This window comes from Pinus tabuliformis, chromosome 9, assembly GCF_031772625.1.
Source record: "Pinus tabuliformis cultivar Carrire ecotype Pingquan chromosome 9, CPIR1, whole genome shotgun sequence".
NCBI classification, from domain to species: Eukaryota; Viridiplantae; Streptophyta; class Pinopsida; order Pinales; family Pinaceae; genus Pinus; species Pinus tabuliformis.
In genome coordinates, this window is record NC_142307.1 from 321,434,635 (window position 1) to 321,452,543 (window position 17,909).

Sequence of the window (17,909 nt, forward strand, 5' to 3'; positions counted from 1 at the left end):
TCATCACTTGACACTCTGGTGCTGGATATAGGAAGCAATTCAATTCTTTTGCTACCCTACAATGAATAAAATTGTGGGTGCTTCCTGAATCAATCAACACTATTACCTTTTTCTTCTTGATTTGTCCTTCTATCTTGATGGTTTGAGGAGTGGTAATTCCCGCCAATGCATTACAAGATATGGTCGGATTTATTTGTTCTTCATCTAGGCTTTGTTCCTGGAATATATCCTCTTCTTTTGACCTTTCTTGCTCCTTTTCTTCTTCCTCTTCACAATCTATGTAGAATAATTTCTTCTCAGCACACTTATGACCTTTTGTGTATTTGCTATCACAATTGTAACAAAGCCCTTTTGCTCTTTTTTCTTCCAATTGTTGTGGTGTCAACCTTGTAGGTTGTGGAGACTATGGGCAACAACACTTCCGTCTTTATAGTTGTGAATGGTATGCTTCCTAGTTGCCATAATTTTGCTTTCCATTTTTCTTGCTAACCTGAATGCCTTCTCTAATGAATCAGGTTCCCAAAGGCGCACATCATGTTGGATATTATCCTTTAAAGACCCTATGAACACATCAATCCTATGCTCCTCTGGAATATCTTTTACCCTTATGTTCAATTTTTGGAACTCCTCAATGTGCTCCATTATTGAACCCTTTTGTTTGAGACTTATCAATTGGCTAAAAAAAGTGTTGCTTTTTGTATCCTCATAATGTGCTATCAATTCTTCCGTAAAAATTGCCCAAGTGATAAATTGTTTACGAGAACAAAGCCATTGATACCATACAAACTGATTTGGTTCCAAATATAAAGTTGCCATACGTACCTTTTGTGTGTTTTGCACATTATTGAGATCGAAGAATTGCTCCATCTGTAATATCCATGTGGCGGGATCCTTGCCATCAAACTTCCTCATATCGATTTTTGGAACATGGTGAGTCTTCGATCCAACATTAGAGTCTATGGAATCATGATTAACATTTCTTTTGTTCTCATCATGAGTTTCCTTTAGTACTCTTTCACCCTTAGTGACTATTTCTTGTAGCAACTTATCCATCTTATCATCCATGCCATCAATTTTAGCGTCCATGCCATTCACCTTAGCTTCCATGCCATCCATCTTAGCTTCTACACCTTTCTTTAAACCATCCATCTTAGCTTCTACATCTTTCCTTAAACCATCCATTTTAGATTCTGTTGCTTTTTGTGCAAGTGACACTTGTTGCACTTGTTCTTGTAATTTTGATATATCATATAGCATTTCTTCTTCTTCTTCATGAGTCATGCTAGAGCTTTCAGGTTCCTTACTAGGTGTTTGCATTTTCTTTCCTCGGGGAATCAGTTACCGATAATAATTCTCTAATATGCCCTTTGAATTCCTTCAAAATAAATTTTCAAACCAAGCTTAAGCAAAAATTAAAGAAAATCTACACACCTTTTTTCACTTTGTAGGAGCTCGATATTGCCTCCGATTTATCTCTATACTCTCTAACTATCTAGTTCTGAATTTGTGACCTGTAGTAGCCCTCTGTGTCCTCTTTCCAATGCCACAAGTCTGACCCAAATTGGATTCTCCAAGGAAGAGTTATGCGAAATCTCCCACAGTGACTTGATTATAGACTAGTTCAGTAGAGTGAACTTGTACGACGTGCCACGTGTCACTGTTTCAACCTTTGACTCTGAAAAATATATAAAATAAAACTACAGTCCATCCTCTTTCTGTACCTTCTTACGAAATTTCAATATGATGCTCAGAAAGAAAGTTATGACGATTTTCCCCAGGTCACCTGTTTTGAGTGTAATTCAGGAGTCTGCAAAAAGACCAACTTCCTCAGATCATATCTCCAAAAATATCACGCCAAAAACTCTGAAATTCGGACCCAAGGTTCAGCGTGATTTCTTCTCAAATGGGTTTTTTTTTCGACTTCTGAAATGTCACAGAAAAAATGTTATAGCGAAAATGCCACGATGACCTGTTTGGAGCAGCGAAACCCTAGAATCCAAAGCTCTGATACCAAATGTTATGAAACCAGCTCAAGAAAAGATAGAAAAGAGAGATCAACGCCTTAGAATTCAGCCTCTTCGAGGGGGAAACCTCCTTTAAATTACATAAATGAACAATTCTTGGATGATACAAATGACAAAACCTCCTTTCTATATATAGGAGTCTAAGGAGTCACAATATAATCCAGCCGACCTAACAATAATAATATAAAGCCACAAAAATAATAATAGAGGGATTCTATGGGGCACAGAAATAACAATATGTGGGTAATAGGGGCACAACAATATAAATAAGGGGTATAACTACAATAGTAATGGGGTAATCACTAGTATTATAGGGACCCAACAGTACTTGTCTCTTTCCTAGGGAGCAGCAGGGTCGAAGGTGATGGAACATCTATTTGGAGAGACGCTTATCGGATGAGATTTTTCGCAATGGGGTTTTTGCATATTAAATTCTTAGCAATATGGGTATATGGGTATGACATGGTAGGGTGCTAAGAAAATGAGGATTTCTCAGCCTGAGATTGCATTGTGTCACCAACTTTATATATCTATGAAGGCTAATATAGATGAGCAGTTGGGTTTTCATATGTTTATTACTGCCACTTAGAGGCTTTGAAACCATTCATTGTCAGTCATGCCACTCTCAATCTAACATTGTGACTATCATGCCATGCACTGCAAAATGGAGGGTTCCCATAGCCCTTGCTCCATCCAACGTCTCCATGATTTTCAACAACCACGACAAGGGTAATATTTTCACAATATGGCCAGAAATGAAATTATGACTATTTGTTGCATGTTGAGGTATGGAACCTGAACTAAAATTAGGGTTTTATGTCTTAATTATACTTCTTGCTTGAATCTTATTGATTTTTTGTTCTTTGCTAAAACCCTGGGAGATGACATTGACAAAAATTTCCCTTTGTTGCCCATCTCTCTATTTTTGGTTTATTTTAGGGAATTCTGAATTAGATTTCTTATATCATGATTAACATACATTGTATATCAATTAGAAGGATATAGAGCTCATTTAGTTCTATATTTTCTTTGAATATTCACCTCTATTTTTCATTTCACAGGCATAGTCACAAATTAGAGACCTTAGGATGCATGCTTTCTCTTAGAATTCATTGTGGTGTTATATTTGTGTGAAATCAAAGAGGCCTCATTCCTTTTTGAAATTTCATTCTGGTCGGGCACACCATAGTGATAATTGGAGAATTAGCGCCAAACGATCTCATGAGTTAGCCAAGGTTTCATTGGAATTTTTGGAATAAATGAGGTTTCCATTGAAACCAAGTGTATTTTCCTATGTTTTCTTTCATCTAGTGAGTGTAGAAATGTATCCCTAACACATATTGTCAATTGTTAGGATTTTGTAATGAACACTTGAATAGAGTGGCAATACAGGGTGTGGTCTACTGCTACTAGTTTTTGTCTTATTAATTCTTTCTAAGAGTGCTCTAAGAACTCTACCCTAAAAGTTGCATCACATAGAGAAAAATATGCAAAAACAAGTTGCTTGACTTCATCGCTTGTCCTCGAAAATAATACTTTCAAATGTTGATAATGTCAACATAGATGGCTCTCACGTCAACCAATCAATGAAATGAAATGTCATGCTTGGTTGCTTATATTCAAGACATAATAGGAAACGCCCAAATGGAAATAGGAATACAACAAATTGAAGAAAGAAATTCCCTTAGAATGAGCTATTACTAATAAGAAATACTTTTCAAAATTAGGAGGCATATGTAATACAATGGGATGGGGGATATCTTTATATACACAATGGTTAGGATTGGAGATGTTTCTTGAATTGGTAATTTATGCAGCAAAAAGTGTGCCGATGTTTGTTCCTTGCATGTTCATATTTTCATTTATGTAATAATCAAACAAATACTCTAGTAATATAGAATAGAGTTGATCAGTTCAAGGACTCCAACGAACCATTCCTAAATCCTCTATCCTAGGAGAAAGTTATCGTATCACAAATATGTTATCATCTATGGGTGCCTATCCTATTTATTTGCTTCCCTCGTCTCTATAAACCATAGACAATGTGTTGCCTCGGGTTATCAGGGACAATTTATTATTGTGCTAGCATCGTAAGGATAATGAAAGCTCAAGACTAACAGGGTATGATCTACCAACAAGTCTAGTAAAAAACTTTTAAGTTAAAATAGTCTTGTTGTTCACCATGGGATGATATATTTGTTGAATCTAAGTAAGCTTTTTGAAGAGTGTTTTACTTTGGATTTTGTTATATGTTCTATATGTTCATGTGAAATGTTTTGTTATATGTTGATTGGTTTTGCATAGTCACTTTTTAAATGACATGGAATTTGTTTTACACCTGTCATGTGGTGCACAAAATATATCCAATTTTTAGTAATGTTAAATTTCATACCCAAAATCATGTGAATTTTTCAAAGCAGCATTTTATGATTCAGATATCATATCCTTTTTGTAGGGTCTCCTGGGAATGTGAGGAGGTCATATGAAAGGCAACCATGTTTCTATATGAAGACTTTAGGTGAGTGGATTGTCATATGAAAGGCAACCATGTTTCTTCCATATACAAATTAGATGTTCTTTGCTAGAGTTTGAAATCCTTGTGACCTTATGATGGGTAAATGTAGATTTCTTCCTTTATGATAAGGTATTTTTTATTCATTTGATAATTAACTTTATCATTACCTTATTATTGTTAATACCATGTAAAGTGTTATAATTTTGTGTAGTGTAAAAAAAGGTGTAATCAAGCAATTCCTTTTAGCCAAATCCCTTGGTTACATAGCTTACTTTGTTTCTATCAAGTATTTTGAATGTCTTATTTGTTATGCTCTCCAATTTTTTATTTTATGTGTTTTAGAATTCGTATGCAGGTAATTTATGTATGGGGTTAAGACATACATTTGGTATCAGAGATATTTTGGCTTCAAGGGGACACCTTTGTTGCTAAGGGGTTTTGCTCAGGCCTGTGGCAGCCCCTGTTCAGTGGTAGGTCTATGAGATCGATTTTGGTGGTGAAAGAGGATGGCAAGCAGTGGAAAGATAGAGATCAAGAAATTTAATTGTCAGAGTTTTGAGTTGTGGAAACTCAAGATGGAGGATCTGTCGGTGGATAAAGATCAGTGGATCACTGTAGATCTGGGTACTAAACCAACGAGAGTGTCTGATGATGAATGGAAGAAGTTGGATCAGAAGGCAAAGAGCACAATATGATTGTGTTTCTCAGATTCAGTATCGCTGAATGTATCAAGGGAAGCCATGGCAAAGGCTTTGTGGGACACGTTAGGGACTTTGTACCAATCTAAGTCTCCAGTGAATAAATTGTTCCTACGAAAAAAGTTGTATAACCTGAGGATGAAAGATGGAGACTCTGTCACAAAGCATCTGAACGCATTTAATACTATGGTAACTCAGTTAGCATCTGTTGATATTAAAATTTCAGATGGAGATAAGTGCATCAGTTTGTTGTGTTCTCTAACAGATTCATGGGATAATCTGGTTATTACAATAGGTTGCAATGCAACTGCCTTGCAGTTTGATGAGATAGTCTCATCCTTGTTGATGGAGGAGATGAGATGCAAAAATATGGAGAGCCAAAATGGTGATTCCTTGTCTGTACAAGGATGGTCCCAAAACAGAAACAAAAATAAGTCATTGAGTGGGAGATCTAAATCTCCAGGAAAACCTGTAAAGGTGGTGTGCTGGAAATGTGAAAAGGAAGGGCACTACAAAAGGGACTGTAAATCTAAAGCTCCTGATAAAGGAAAGGGATCTAATGATGCTCCTTTTGCAGAGGTGAAACCCACCTCAGATGAAGGTGGGTATGTGTAGTTGGCTTCTTCATGTACACATGTAGATCATGAGGGATGGTTGATTGACTTAGGTGCATCCTTTCACTTCACTCCACATAAAGAGTGGTTATGTAAGTATGAGAAATACAATGGTGTTGATGTCTTCTTAGGGGATGATAGGAAGGATAGAATCGTTGGTCGTGGAATAGTAAAGTTGAAGTTTCAAGGTGGAAGGGTTAGAACACTTCCGGGTGTTCTTCATATTCCTGCATTGGCTAGGAATCTGATTTCTGTAAGCAAGTTGGATGATGCAGGTGTAAAAATAGTGTTCGAGAAGGATACCTGCAAGATGGTTAAGGGAGCACTGGTATTGATGTGGGGAGTTTGAATTGGAACCATGTACAAGCTGCAAGGTAGCACGATTGTTGATGGGTTCAATAGTTCTATGGTTCCTAAAAGTGGAGCAGAAAATTTAGTGGTCTCTAGAGAGAAGACCATGTTGTGGAATCAAAGGCTTGGAGATATTAGAGAGAAGGGTCTTCAAATACTTCATGGCAAAGGTATGGTAGAAGGTATGATTAATAGCTCTTCGGATTTTGATTTCTATGAAAATTATGTATATGGGAAGCAAAATCGAGTGAGTTTCCCCTCTAGTGGTAAGAGGGTGAAACATATATTAGAGCTTGTGCATAGTGATGTGTTTGGACCTATGAAGGTTCCATCACTGCGTAATTTTGTGTACTATGTATCATTTATAGATGAATTCTCAAGGAATACATGGATATATTCCCTTAAGAAGAAATTTGAAGTCTTTGGCAGGTTTAAAGAATTTAAAGCTTTGGTGGAAAACTAGACAGAGAAGAAGATAAAGGTGTTGAAGAGAGATAATGGTGGAGAGTTTTGCAGTAAGGAATTTGAAGAATTCTATAAGAAGTGTGGTATAGCACAGTAGAAGATTACTCCATTTACACCTTAGAAAAATGTAATTGTAGAAAGAATGAACAAAACGTTGATGGAAAGGGAAAGAAGCATGCTCAGTGGTGTCGGGTTAGGACAAAAATTCTGGGTAGAGGTGGTGGAGACTACATGTTACCTGCTCAATAGGTCACCTTCATCAGCATTGGAGGATAAGACTCCACAAGAGGTATGAACTGGTAAGAAACCGTCTCTTCCACATCTGACGGTATTTGGATGTGATGCATATGTACATGTTCCAAAGGAGAAAAGAACAATGTTGGATAGTAAATCTGAAAAGTGCATCTTTATTGGGTATAAGGATGGTTTAAAGGGTTATAAGCTTTGGAACAAAGGAACAAGGAAGGTTGTGAACAGCCGAGATGTGGTGTTCAAAGAGGTGAAAGATGTTATTAAACATGAACTCCAACCAAAGGAACCTGAGAAGATAGAGTTTGAGCTAGAGGAGGAAAATCAGACTCTACAATAGAGGAGGAATCAGAAGATGAAGAACCACAAACTTTGGGTGTGAGAAGATCAGTTCTAGAAAGTAGGTAGCCAGAAAGGTATAATCTATTTGCTTTCTGTTCAAATTTTGCTTTATCTATTACTGATGATGATCCTAGAAATGTGAAGGAAGCAGTAGATTCAGAGGATGGAAAACTCTGAAAAGATGCCATGGTTGATGAAATGGCATCTTTGCACAAAAATGAGGCTTGGTATCTAGTGGAGTTTCCAGCTGGAAGGAAACCCATTGGCAACAAATGGGTGTTCAAGAAGAAGACAAATGCATAAGGAAAGGTGGAGAAATACAAAGCTCGGTTGGTAGCAAAAGGTTATTCCCAAGTGCTGGGAATTGATGTTAGTGATATTTTTTCTCTTGTTGCCAAGTTAGCTTCTATTAGATTACTTTTATCTATTGCTGATGCTTTTGATTTTAAGGTAGAACAGATGGATGTGAATACATCATTTCTTCACAGGGATCCGGAAGAGGAAATCTACATGAAGCAACCTGAAGGCTTTGCGGTGAAGGGTAAGAAATAATTGGTATGCAAGTTAAAGAAGTCTATTTATGGGTTAAAACAGTCGCCAAGGATGTTGTATCAGAAATTGGATACATTTATACGGGGACTTGGCTTCACCAAAAGCAAAGCAGATCACTGTGTGTATTTTAAATTAATTGGTGACCACATTATTTATCTATTCTTGTATGTGGATGATATGTTGTTGGTTGGAAATGACAAAGAAATTATCCAGGATTTGAAGACCCAATTGTCCTCCAAATTCGACATGAAATATCTTGGTGATACAAACTATATTTTGGGCATGGAAATTAAAAGAGATCGGGCAAAGAGGAAGTTCTGGTTAAACCAGAGGAAGTATGTCAAGACAATATTGTAGAGGTTTAATATGCAGGATAGTAAACTAGTGAAGGTTCCTATTCCTATAGGTGTAAATTTATCTGCTGAATAGTGTCCGAAGACACAAGAAGAGGAAGAGAATATGTCCCGTGTTGCATATGCAAGTGCAGTTGGTAGCCTGATGTATGCTATGGTCTGTACTAGTGTAGACATTTCACATGCAGTAGGAGTATTGAGCAGGTTTATGTCAAAACCAGGGAAGGAGCATTGGATAGTAGTGAAGCAGGTTTTCAAGTATTTGCATGGCACTAGTGATTATGGTTTGTGCTACCAAGGAAGACCAGGATTGGGCAGAGTGTTGGATATTCATGGGTTTGTTCATGCAGACTGGGCTGGAGATTTGGATCAGACAAGATCTACAAGTGGCTATGTGTTTAACCTTTTTGGAGGTGCAGTCAGTTGGATGAGTAGGAAACAATCTGTAGTGGCACTATCAACTATAGAGGCAGAATACATGGCAGCCAGTCATGCAAGCAAGGAAGCAGTTTGGTTGTAGAGATTGTGTTCAAGTATGGGGTTAGTACAGGGAGCTATAAGGATAGATTATGACAGCCAAAGTGCAATACTCTTGGCAAAGAACCCTGCATATCATTCAAAGACAAAGCACATTGATGTTCAGTATCACTTTGTGAGGGATATGATAGAAGACAAAAAGGTGTTACTAGTAAAGGTGGACACTTTGAAGAATATTGCAAGTTCATTAACAAAATATGTGAGCTCTGAGAATTTCTCTTTGTGTAGACAAACAATGGCCATTATAGGGCTGGATAAATGACTAAGATCTCTTATGGCCCCCTGTGGAAAGAAAACAATAAGTGGGAGAATGTTGGGTTATGTTATATTCTTTCCATGAATAGCCCACGTAGTTAATCGGGGGGGGTCATAGTGGGGTTTGAGGGGTGCAGGTAACCCCACTCTATATTAGGTTGGGTTGACCTACCTATGGTTTTGTGCATGATTTTCACACATGGTTTTGGACGTGATGGTTCTCGGTCCATGGTTTTGGACACGATGGTTTTCGATCCATGGTATTGGATGCTTCAACATGTATAAATATGTATTATAACATCAAAAGGTACATAATGAAAAATCAAGCTAGTAGTCCCAGTTTTGGGATCTAGGGGAAAATCTCTGTGTATATGTCTTTTATGTGTTATGCTCTCACATTGTTTATTTTATGTGTTTTAGAATTCGTATGCAGGTAATTTCTATATGGGGTTAAAACCTACAAATAGGATATGGCTAACCTATTTTTTCTCTCCCTTGTCTCTTATATCAAGTGTCTCATCTAACTACCATAATAGGTATTTTGATACCATTTTGGTTTTTTCATGTCTTCTTCAATTAAAAATTGTCTAGTTGATTTAGGCTATTTCCAACCTCCTCTTTATTTATGCCCACGTGTACTGCCTGTCTATTTTGTCATCCATATTTAGTGGATGAAGATAAAGGCATAATAGATCTAGATCTCCACCCCATTTCCTATATTCTCATATCGTAATCACATGCCAAACTTCTTATCCCCTTATACTATCTCCTAACATACATAATCAACACTAAATTTCCTCCCTAACAATCCATATGTGAGGACTTAAAAAAGATGAGATGCACCCCAAAGAATACACATTCATATTGTTTATTTTAACTTTATCAATAAATCTAAATAGATATTCTTCTTTTAATTTCGACAATGCCACCCTATGTTACCCATGATTAATTTTGTTTTCCCTAACTAAACTATTTCTTGTAAAACTCGTTCAACTATCCTAACTTTCCACACTATTGGCATTCAAAGTTCTATAGATTACCATAGATATTGTCATTTTCATGTTACTTCCCTCTCAATTTCTTGCTTCATTTCTCTTAGGAACTTGTATTTTATCTTGAAATTAACCTTCATTCCCATTGAAACTACCAAATTATTATTCCACTTATCATTGCAACTTTAAGTCAATATAGTAGAATCTAATATTAAAAGTTTCAATAAAAGGAGTGCCAATGTATCTTCTTCTTTCATCGTCAAACATGTCCCTGGTTTAGATGTTTTATAGTATTAAGCTTTGTAATGATTCACTTTCACCCATGTCGGTAGAAAATCGTAAATGTGTAAGAAAATAAATCTTTAGCTTTATCTCAGGTTTCATGCGAACTCTTTTAGCTTACTGCGAAATGCCTACCACATTACTACAAGTCTTTTCCAGAAATGTTCTTAGGATAATATTAAAAATAATTTATACACTTACAATACATGGCTAGAATAGAGTAATCATAAACTATGTTGCTCATTTAAGGCAAAGGGATTCCATGAACCTTTACAATGCTACCTGCTATAAAATAATGCTCAAATCTTAATAAATAGAGGATCATGCATTATAATGTTCCAAGGAAGAAAGTACAAATATTCATTACTATATTGATCTTTAAGCTTTTATTAGTTTATCAACATTTGTTGCATGATGTCTTAATCACTATTATAATTTTAGACGAACATTGTATAAAAAGTATATGCCAATTTCTATCCAAAACACCTAGCTAGAGCTACACTGACATACTCTACAACTTCTCCATTGATTACATACTACAAGAATAGTGCATGGATCTATGGAATGAGGTCCAGATTAGGAAGTTATTAGAGTATTTATATGTGCTAATAGGAAGCATTTTTGTTAAGCACTATGCTAATGATGACAACACAACAAGACCATTATTACTAGTGACAACATCAGTGGACAAGCCAATCCATGTAGACATTGACTTGGAGGTTTCAAATGTTATTACTTGGGTTGGTCACTCATCTCTTGAGATTCAAATGATGATAACTCAACCACCTAAAGGAGAAACTAAAACAAGGGACTCTTTTTCTCAAAATACAAGCTTTATGTTTGTTTCACAAGACTCAAAAACAAGAGTGCTATGGGATCCATTGGATCCCAGAAATTTGACAAAGCATAACCTAGTAGTATGACTATTTATGATGGGTTTGCATACATGCCCTAACTGTCTCAGTAAAATTCTTGAATATAAGAAAGCCTGCAACTTGGAATAATTTGCAAAATAGGGGAATGAACTGGGTAGGTAATACACTTACGTCTGTATGGGCCATAAATGCAGGCTTTACATTGATGAGACAAGGTCAAAAAGGCATTGACAGATGAACTCTTCATTGGTCATTGAATTTTAAACATGTACACATTGATAAGGAGATATATTACATTCATCACTGCTTTTGTAGATCTTTGGTACACTAGGCATTGAATATTGTGTTATCACTTTCATCACTGCTTCTATAGATATTCTATCTTAGGACCTAGACAGAGTTAGGATGGGAGCTGCAGGTCTATCTATTATTTTTCCACAGATGTAGTAATCTTAAGATTCATAGTGGAGGTTTGTTAGGCTAGCTATGTGATCCTGCTCTCAGAATGGACATCAATGGGGTTGAATCTATAAATCCAAGTATTCCTTTCATGAATGCAGACATTCAATGGTAACAGAGGATATCCACTACGTACATGGAATCCTTAATCCTAGAGACCAAGATATTTGCAAATGGAGTGCATCTCATGTTAATTCAAAGACTTGGTTACTGGTATCTTTCTGGGTTTCATATAACTCTTAGGTAAATTTCCTCTAGAGTTTGAAACTCTTCAATCTCTGCGATCAATTGTAATGTCTGTGACCAATCTAATTGGTACACTTCCAAGAGAGATTGGAGATTACAACAACTTAGTGTTTTTATATCTATGTTGAAATAGACTAATAGAAAGTATACCCTCTGAAATTGGTAACCAGAAGAATCTCCATAACCTTATTCTCGACCACAACGAACTTGAAGGAACCCTCCCTCCAAATCTTGGCAATTGCTCCAGTTTGGTCGATTTAATTATATATTATATTTGATAACCAACTAAGTGGCACGAATCAAGATACCACTAGAGCTTGGCAGGATATATAACTTGAAATTTCTTTGTGGAGGTGGGAATCCAAACATTTAAGGTGAACTTCCTCCTGATCTTGGAAACTATAAGAATATTACTATTTTGGGGCTTGCAGAAATGAGGATTTCTAGAACAATCCTTCCTTCATTTGGATCATTAAGAAAACTAAAATCACTCGCACTTTACACAAATATACTATTTGGATCAATCCACCTGGGCTGAGGACTTGTTCTAACCTTGTATATCTATATATCTACAGAAATAATCTGTCATGTTCTCTACCCAAGGAGCTTGGTATGCTGCAAAAGCTAGAAAAGCTTCTTCTATGGAAAAATAATTTGGTAGGAAGTATACCATTAGAGCTTGGCAACTACACAAGCTTGGAGGTGATAGACCTATCACTGAATGCTTTTTCTAGAAGAATTCCTAACACAATAGGCTACTTGAAGAATCTGGCTAAGCTTCAACTCATTGTTAACAATATTACTAGTTCAATACCTTCTTCCCTTGTTAATTGCACTAGTCATATGAACCCATGTGAAGCAATATTGAATCAAATTTCATTGAAAAAATAATGTTATGAACATAATTAGGTGTTTCAAACATGAAGAAATCCTTTTTTGGTCCTTGTCATCCTTTTACAGACACCTCTCTTGGAATCTAGTGAAATTTGCATGAAAAAGAGTGATGTCAAATTTCACTTTCAATAATGGTGAGGTCGATAAATGAGTACATTTCTATAATACTAGGTGAAGAGGTCTAGGGATCAATAAGTGATAATCCTGGCATCGATAATTTGTAAAGAATACTAGTCAAATATGGTACCACTAAAGTTTGGAACTTCTACAATGCTAATGAGTCCAACTGACTTGGGAAAAAGGACTTCTACAAAGTAGAAGATGGAACAAAAGGACTTCTACAAAGTAGAAGATTGTTCCATTTCCCTAACCACATTCCAATGAAAATCTCTATACTTGTAAGGATGTAAGAAATCATACCCTTCCTAAGAGAATGATAAGAATCTACATTTTATACCCATGATCTAGTCTACATCCTCTAGTGTAGGTGTCATCTTTCCTAGCAGGAACACAAATGTGTGTCTACTAAGATTCCAATATGACATTACCTATACTAACTACATATGATATGTATAGATAGTTTGTACCTAGATGGCCATCTCCTTGCCTATATTTTGTCTAATCTGTCATAGTGTGATCCTATTCAATTTTCTCCCTAAGATCCATATATTATCTATATCTAGCCACTAGCCAAGATGGCATTACCTCTCTACTTGGTTTCTCTGAAATCAGTGGAAAAATAGGTAGTGTCTCTGTGAAGTATCTTGTGCTCTCAATCGTATCCTTTATTGGCTTGTCTTCCTATCTACCAACCTCATCATCACCTCTCAAACTATTAATTTTTAGGTATATCCCTCTCTACTAGCATGTCCCATAACCAATCCAAAGAGACTAATATTATTAGACTTGCTAACTCACCCCCAGTAAGAAATTCCATTGGATATGAATTTTTTTTCCATACCAATCATCCTACCTTCTTTGCCATCACCTCAACTGTAGGCATCAAAATTCAACCTATAGATACACTTGACTTTTCTAGTGCTACCTCTATATCTATCTATGGAAAATGTGGTTCTTCAGTTGTCTTTATATCCCCTGAGATATGTTTTTCAGATTGAAATAGAAAGGGACTAGATGGCCAATATGCGATACATTGAGGTTTTAGGGTTTCTTACGTAGGCCTGAAATTACACATTTAATGGGAGTTGTTAGTCTATTTATGTCTAATCCAAGGAAGGAGCATTGGGTCACTGTGAAAATCATTTTTCGGTATTTGAAGGAGACTAAGGACTATGTTTTATGTCAGAAGAAAAATAAAAATGAATAATTATATTTATGATATTTTATAGATCTTGATTAGGCTAGAGATGTAGATAGTGGAAATTCTATAGGTGTATTTGAATTTTTTTGGTGAATCCATCAACTATATGATTAAGAAGTAGTCTATTGTTGCTTTGTCAAGTGTAGAGGATGAAGACATTGCTACTACAGGGGCTACCAAGGAAGCTATAAATAATATTATGTGAAATTTTTTTGCTACAATCAAAGTGCCATTACATTTAGTAGATCATCAACATATCATACAAGGACTAAACATATTATAGTTTAGCTTCCTTTTCTCAGAGACATGATTGATCTTGGTTTGGTGTAGCTGGTAAAGTGTGAGACTAAATAAAATGTGATAGATTCTGTCATAAAGGTTTTCAAAGCTATGAAATTCCATTTTTGTCGCTAGACCATCCAATTACATGAATGTGACTGTAATAGCCCCAGTCACATTTCCCCATTATCATAAACATTGAAAAAGAAAATTTAACTAAACAAAACAAGTTGAGTTAGAGACTGAGGTTCCTAGGCTGAGGTGGACATGCTATATAGGATAGGTGGCAAGCCAATGGGTCAAGGACCAAATAGCATGAAGATCATTGGTCAGCAAGAATGACTAGTAATGATTGAACCAACGACCATAAAAAAAATCAAAGGATCAAGGACATCTCACAAGTTTTGGTGGGTCTTAAAAATGTGGACCAAACAAGGCCTAAACCACTAACATAGTGGTCTTTTCTTAAGGGGCCACCCATAATTATTAATTTCGCTAACTCATGAAGCCTTAAGTCTAATTTTGAATACATTGGAGGGACCTCAACAATCATGACATAAAGATGAACCATATGAAATACTCAAGGTGGGGATCTACATAATTCAGGGCATAGTGCGCAACTATTATACATAATGAATTGTGACCATGGAGAAGGGAAAACAAATATAAAGACCTATGGAGAAGGGAAGGGAATAACGAGACATAGTAAACTAGGGATTCCTCATAGAGGAAATCCACACACACCCAAGGACTCCTCAAGCATTCGCGCCTGGAGAGTTTTTTAGGGTTTTGGCACATGGTTGAATGAACTCTCAAGACACCTTGCCAAATTCTAGAACAAACCATGGGGAGAGGCAAAATGGGAGGAAACGTGGTAGCCAAAGGAAACGAGTTTCCAACAACAAGCTAGGATGGCTAGTGGGCCTTCGAGGATTGGGCTAGAGAGGCAAGGCCTAACCAACTAGAACGAGGATGTGAGAAATAGAAAAGCAGGAGATTAGGACCAACAAGGGACAAGGAAAGTATGAGAGGAAGCGAGTGGGAGAAGGGGAAAGTGATGAAGAAGGAGAAGAAGCTAAGAAAGGAAGAACCGGTAGGAAATAGCTGCAATTTAGTCAAGGAGTTGTGGCAAGGAAAGAGGAGACTGAACTCAACATTGTGTGGTCAGCACTACAAGGGAAATATGGGGACCTATAGCAAAAAAGTTCAGTTATTACGAAATTTCCAAGGATGAGTGTAATACTTCTGTTATTCCACTAGTTTTTTCAAGCTCTGTTTGTCAAACGAAAAACGTGTCAAAAAGGTTATGTATGGCAATAGAAGAATACACCAGAATAACAACTTAGTCCCTTACTCAGGTGTCCAGGCCGAATAACCTTGTCAAATTTTCCCTAGATCACAGGGCACTCATACTTACTAAGCTAATAATCACTGCCCATAAAAGGGGTTAGGAATAGTCTATGGATTACAAATGATCAAATTGTGTGACGACAATCTCATAATTGCATCCCAACTAGTTAATGGAAGAACGCCTACGTCATCTTCCATGCATGTAGTTACGATTTTTAAGGTATTTTAACTCTCTGGAGTCCCTGAAGGCTGGAGAGGATTCCTGAAACTCTTGAGCAAGTGAGGGTGGAGAAATGTTGTCTGTGGAATCCCTCAACAATGATTGGGTTGGGGAGATTACCTCTAGAATCTTGGTAAATTCTTAAAGAATGGTATAGGGTGGAGCCATTGTGAAGCTCTGGAATCCTTATTTTGGTCCCACGCTCGGGGGTAGCGGTTTCATTAATGACAAACTGTCAAAGGATGGGAGGAGAACTAGGGGCATTATTCTTGTAGAACCAAACACCATAAGATCAGGGTCATGTTAAGAAGATCTATGGTGACCTGGTAATGGTAATAATAAGTGTTTCTTTTAGAAGACTATGCAATAGGAACCTTACCTACTTACAATGGGCTCTTGATGAATGGAATTCTATGCTTAATTTGGATTTACTTACATACAGATAGTGAGAAAGAAAGTGAATCTTGTTGTCTTAAACATTCTGAAGCCAACCACCTATAACACACAGTCCTAACGAACTATTGATATAATATGTTGAAAAGTAACTCTTGTAAAAATAATTTTACATGAGATGCTACTACATCTCCTATATCCATAGTCTCTACACATATTAGTCACCTACTGCTTGAAAATGGTTGATGAACAAATGCTACTTTTAAACTATATCTAGAACTGCCAATAATGGTTGTGTTCAATTCCTATAGAAGTTGCATAACAGACCACCATGATTGGTTGTGCAATTTGCCTAGGTTTTTCCTTATATAGTGACAAATCTTAAGAGAATGTCTTTTGTACTGGTCCTTAGTGTCACTTGGGGGGTGAAATTTGAAGCGTATAGTATGTGGGGTAAACATGCTATAGTTGTACATGAGGGCTATATTGCCGTTATTGTCAGAGGAATTCCAACATGGGTAAATTTGCTCGATAAATCTATATATGGTGGAGGACATTTCCTTCATTAATTTAGTGTCCTTGGGCGTATATTATACCTTGTTTTTAGATGATGAAAGTTTACCCACATGGGGGGTGACTTCTCCTTGTTGAACTAGTGCAACAAGTAATGCAAACGATGGGTCGAAGAAAGACCTGTTGGGTTTGTCACACATTCACTGCATGATTTTAAAATCCATTAACCATTACATTCACTACAGAGTTTCTTATACAAACCTTATACTCTCATAAAGAAAAAATATCATCACGCTGATAATTGTTCCTAAGCACGAGACCTTATGAATAAGATAGGCAATACCTAATAGTGCTTACACTGCTTCAAGACATTTTTCCAATAATACATTAACCCTGGTGGGAAAATATCTTTAACATGTCAAGCTAATACAAGAATTATAGTTCTGTCTCTCATAACCAATTAATGATACCAAATGGGACTAGAAGAGTGCATAGTTGGACTACTAACTCACTATGGCCAATACAAGGTTGATAAACTGTTTAGGTCACGATGATTCTTACCTACTGATAATGTGTTATCAGAATTGTGAGAATAAGTGAAAATCCAATGGGATGCGACGTACACTATGGACTCTATCCAATAAGGCATCAATAACCCAAGTATCCATGAAAGCAAATAATAATCATGTTTAGTTGTAGTTACAGATTTTTCTTTTACTTTTATTATCCTGGATTAGAATCCCTATCAATATCACGGTCAATTATCATAGACTATAACAAAGGTCACTGCATCTGAAAATAATTTTTCTCCTTGTCTCAGTATTTTTACATGATTCTCTCTATCAATATCCCTTCAAGTTACTAGTTCTTGTAAAATTTCATGTGTCTTCCTGTGGTGGAGGTGTAAGGCACTATATGTTACAATGAGCTACATGTATTTACATATTAGGCTACTATACTAAAAATTATGACACAAAAACTTAATTTCACTTGTTAGATATAACTTCTATAATGAACAATATGTAAATGTGCATATTTAATTACATACAATGAAAACTTGTACACTGAAAAGAACTATTATAGATCTTGATGTGATAGTTCATGTACATATATCTACATATTAGGCTACG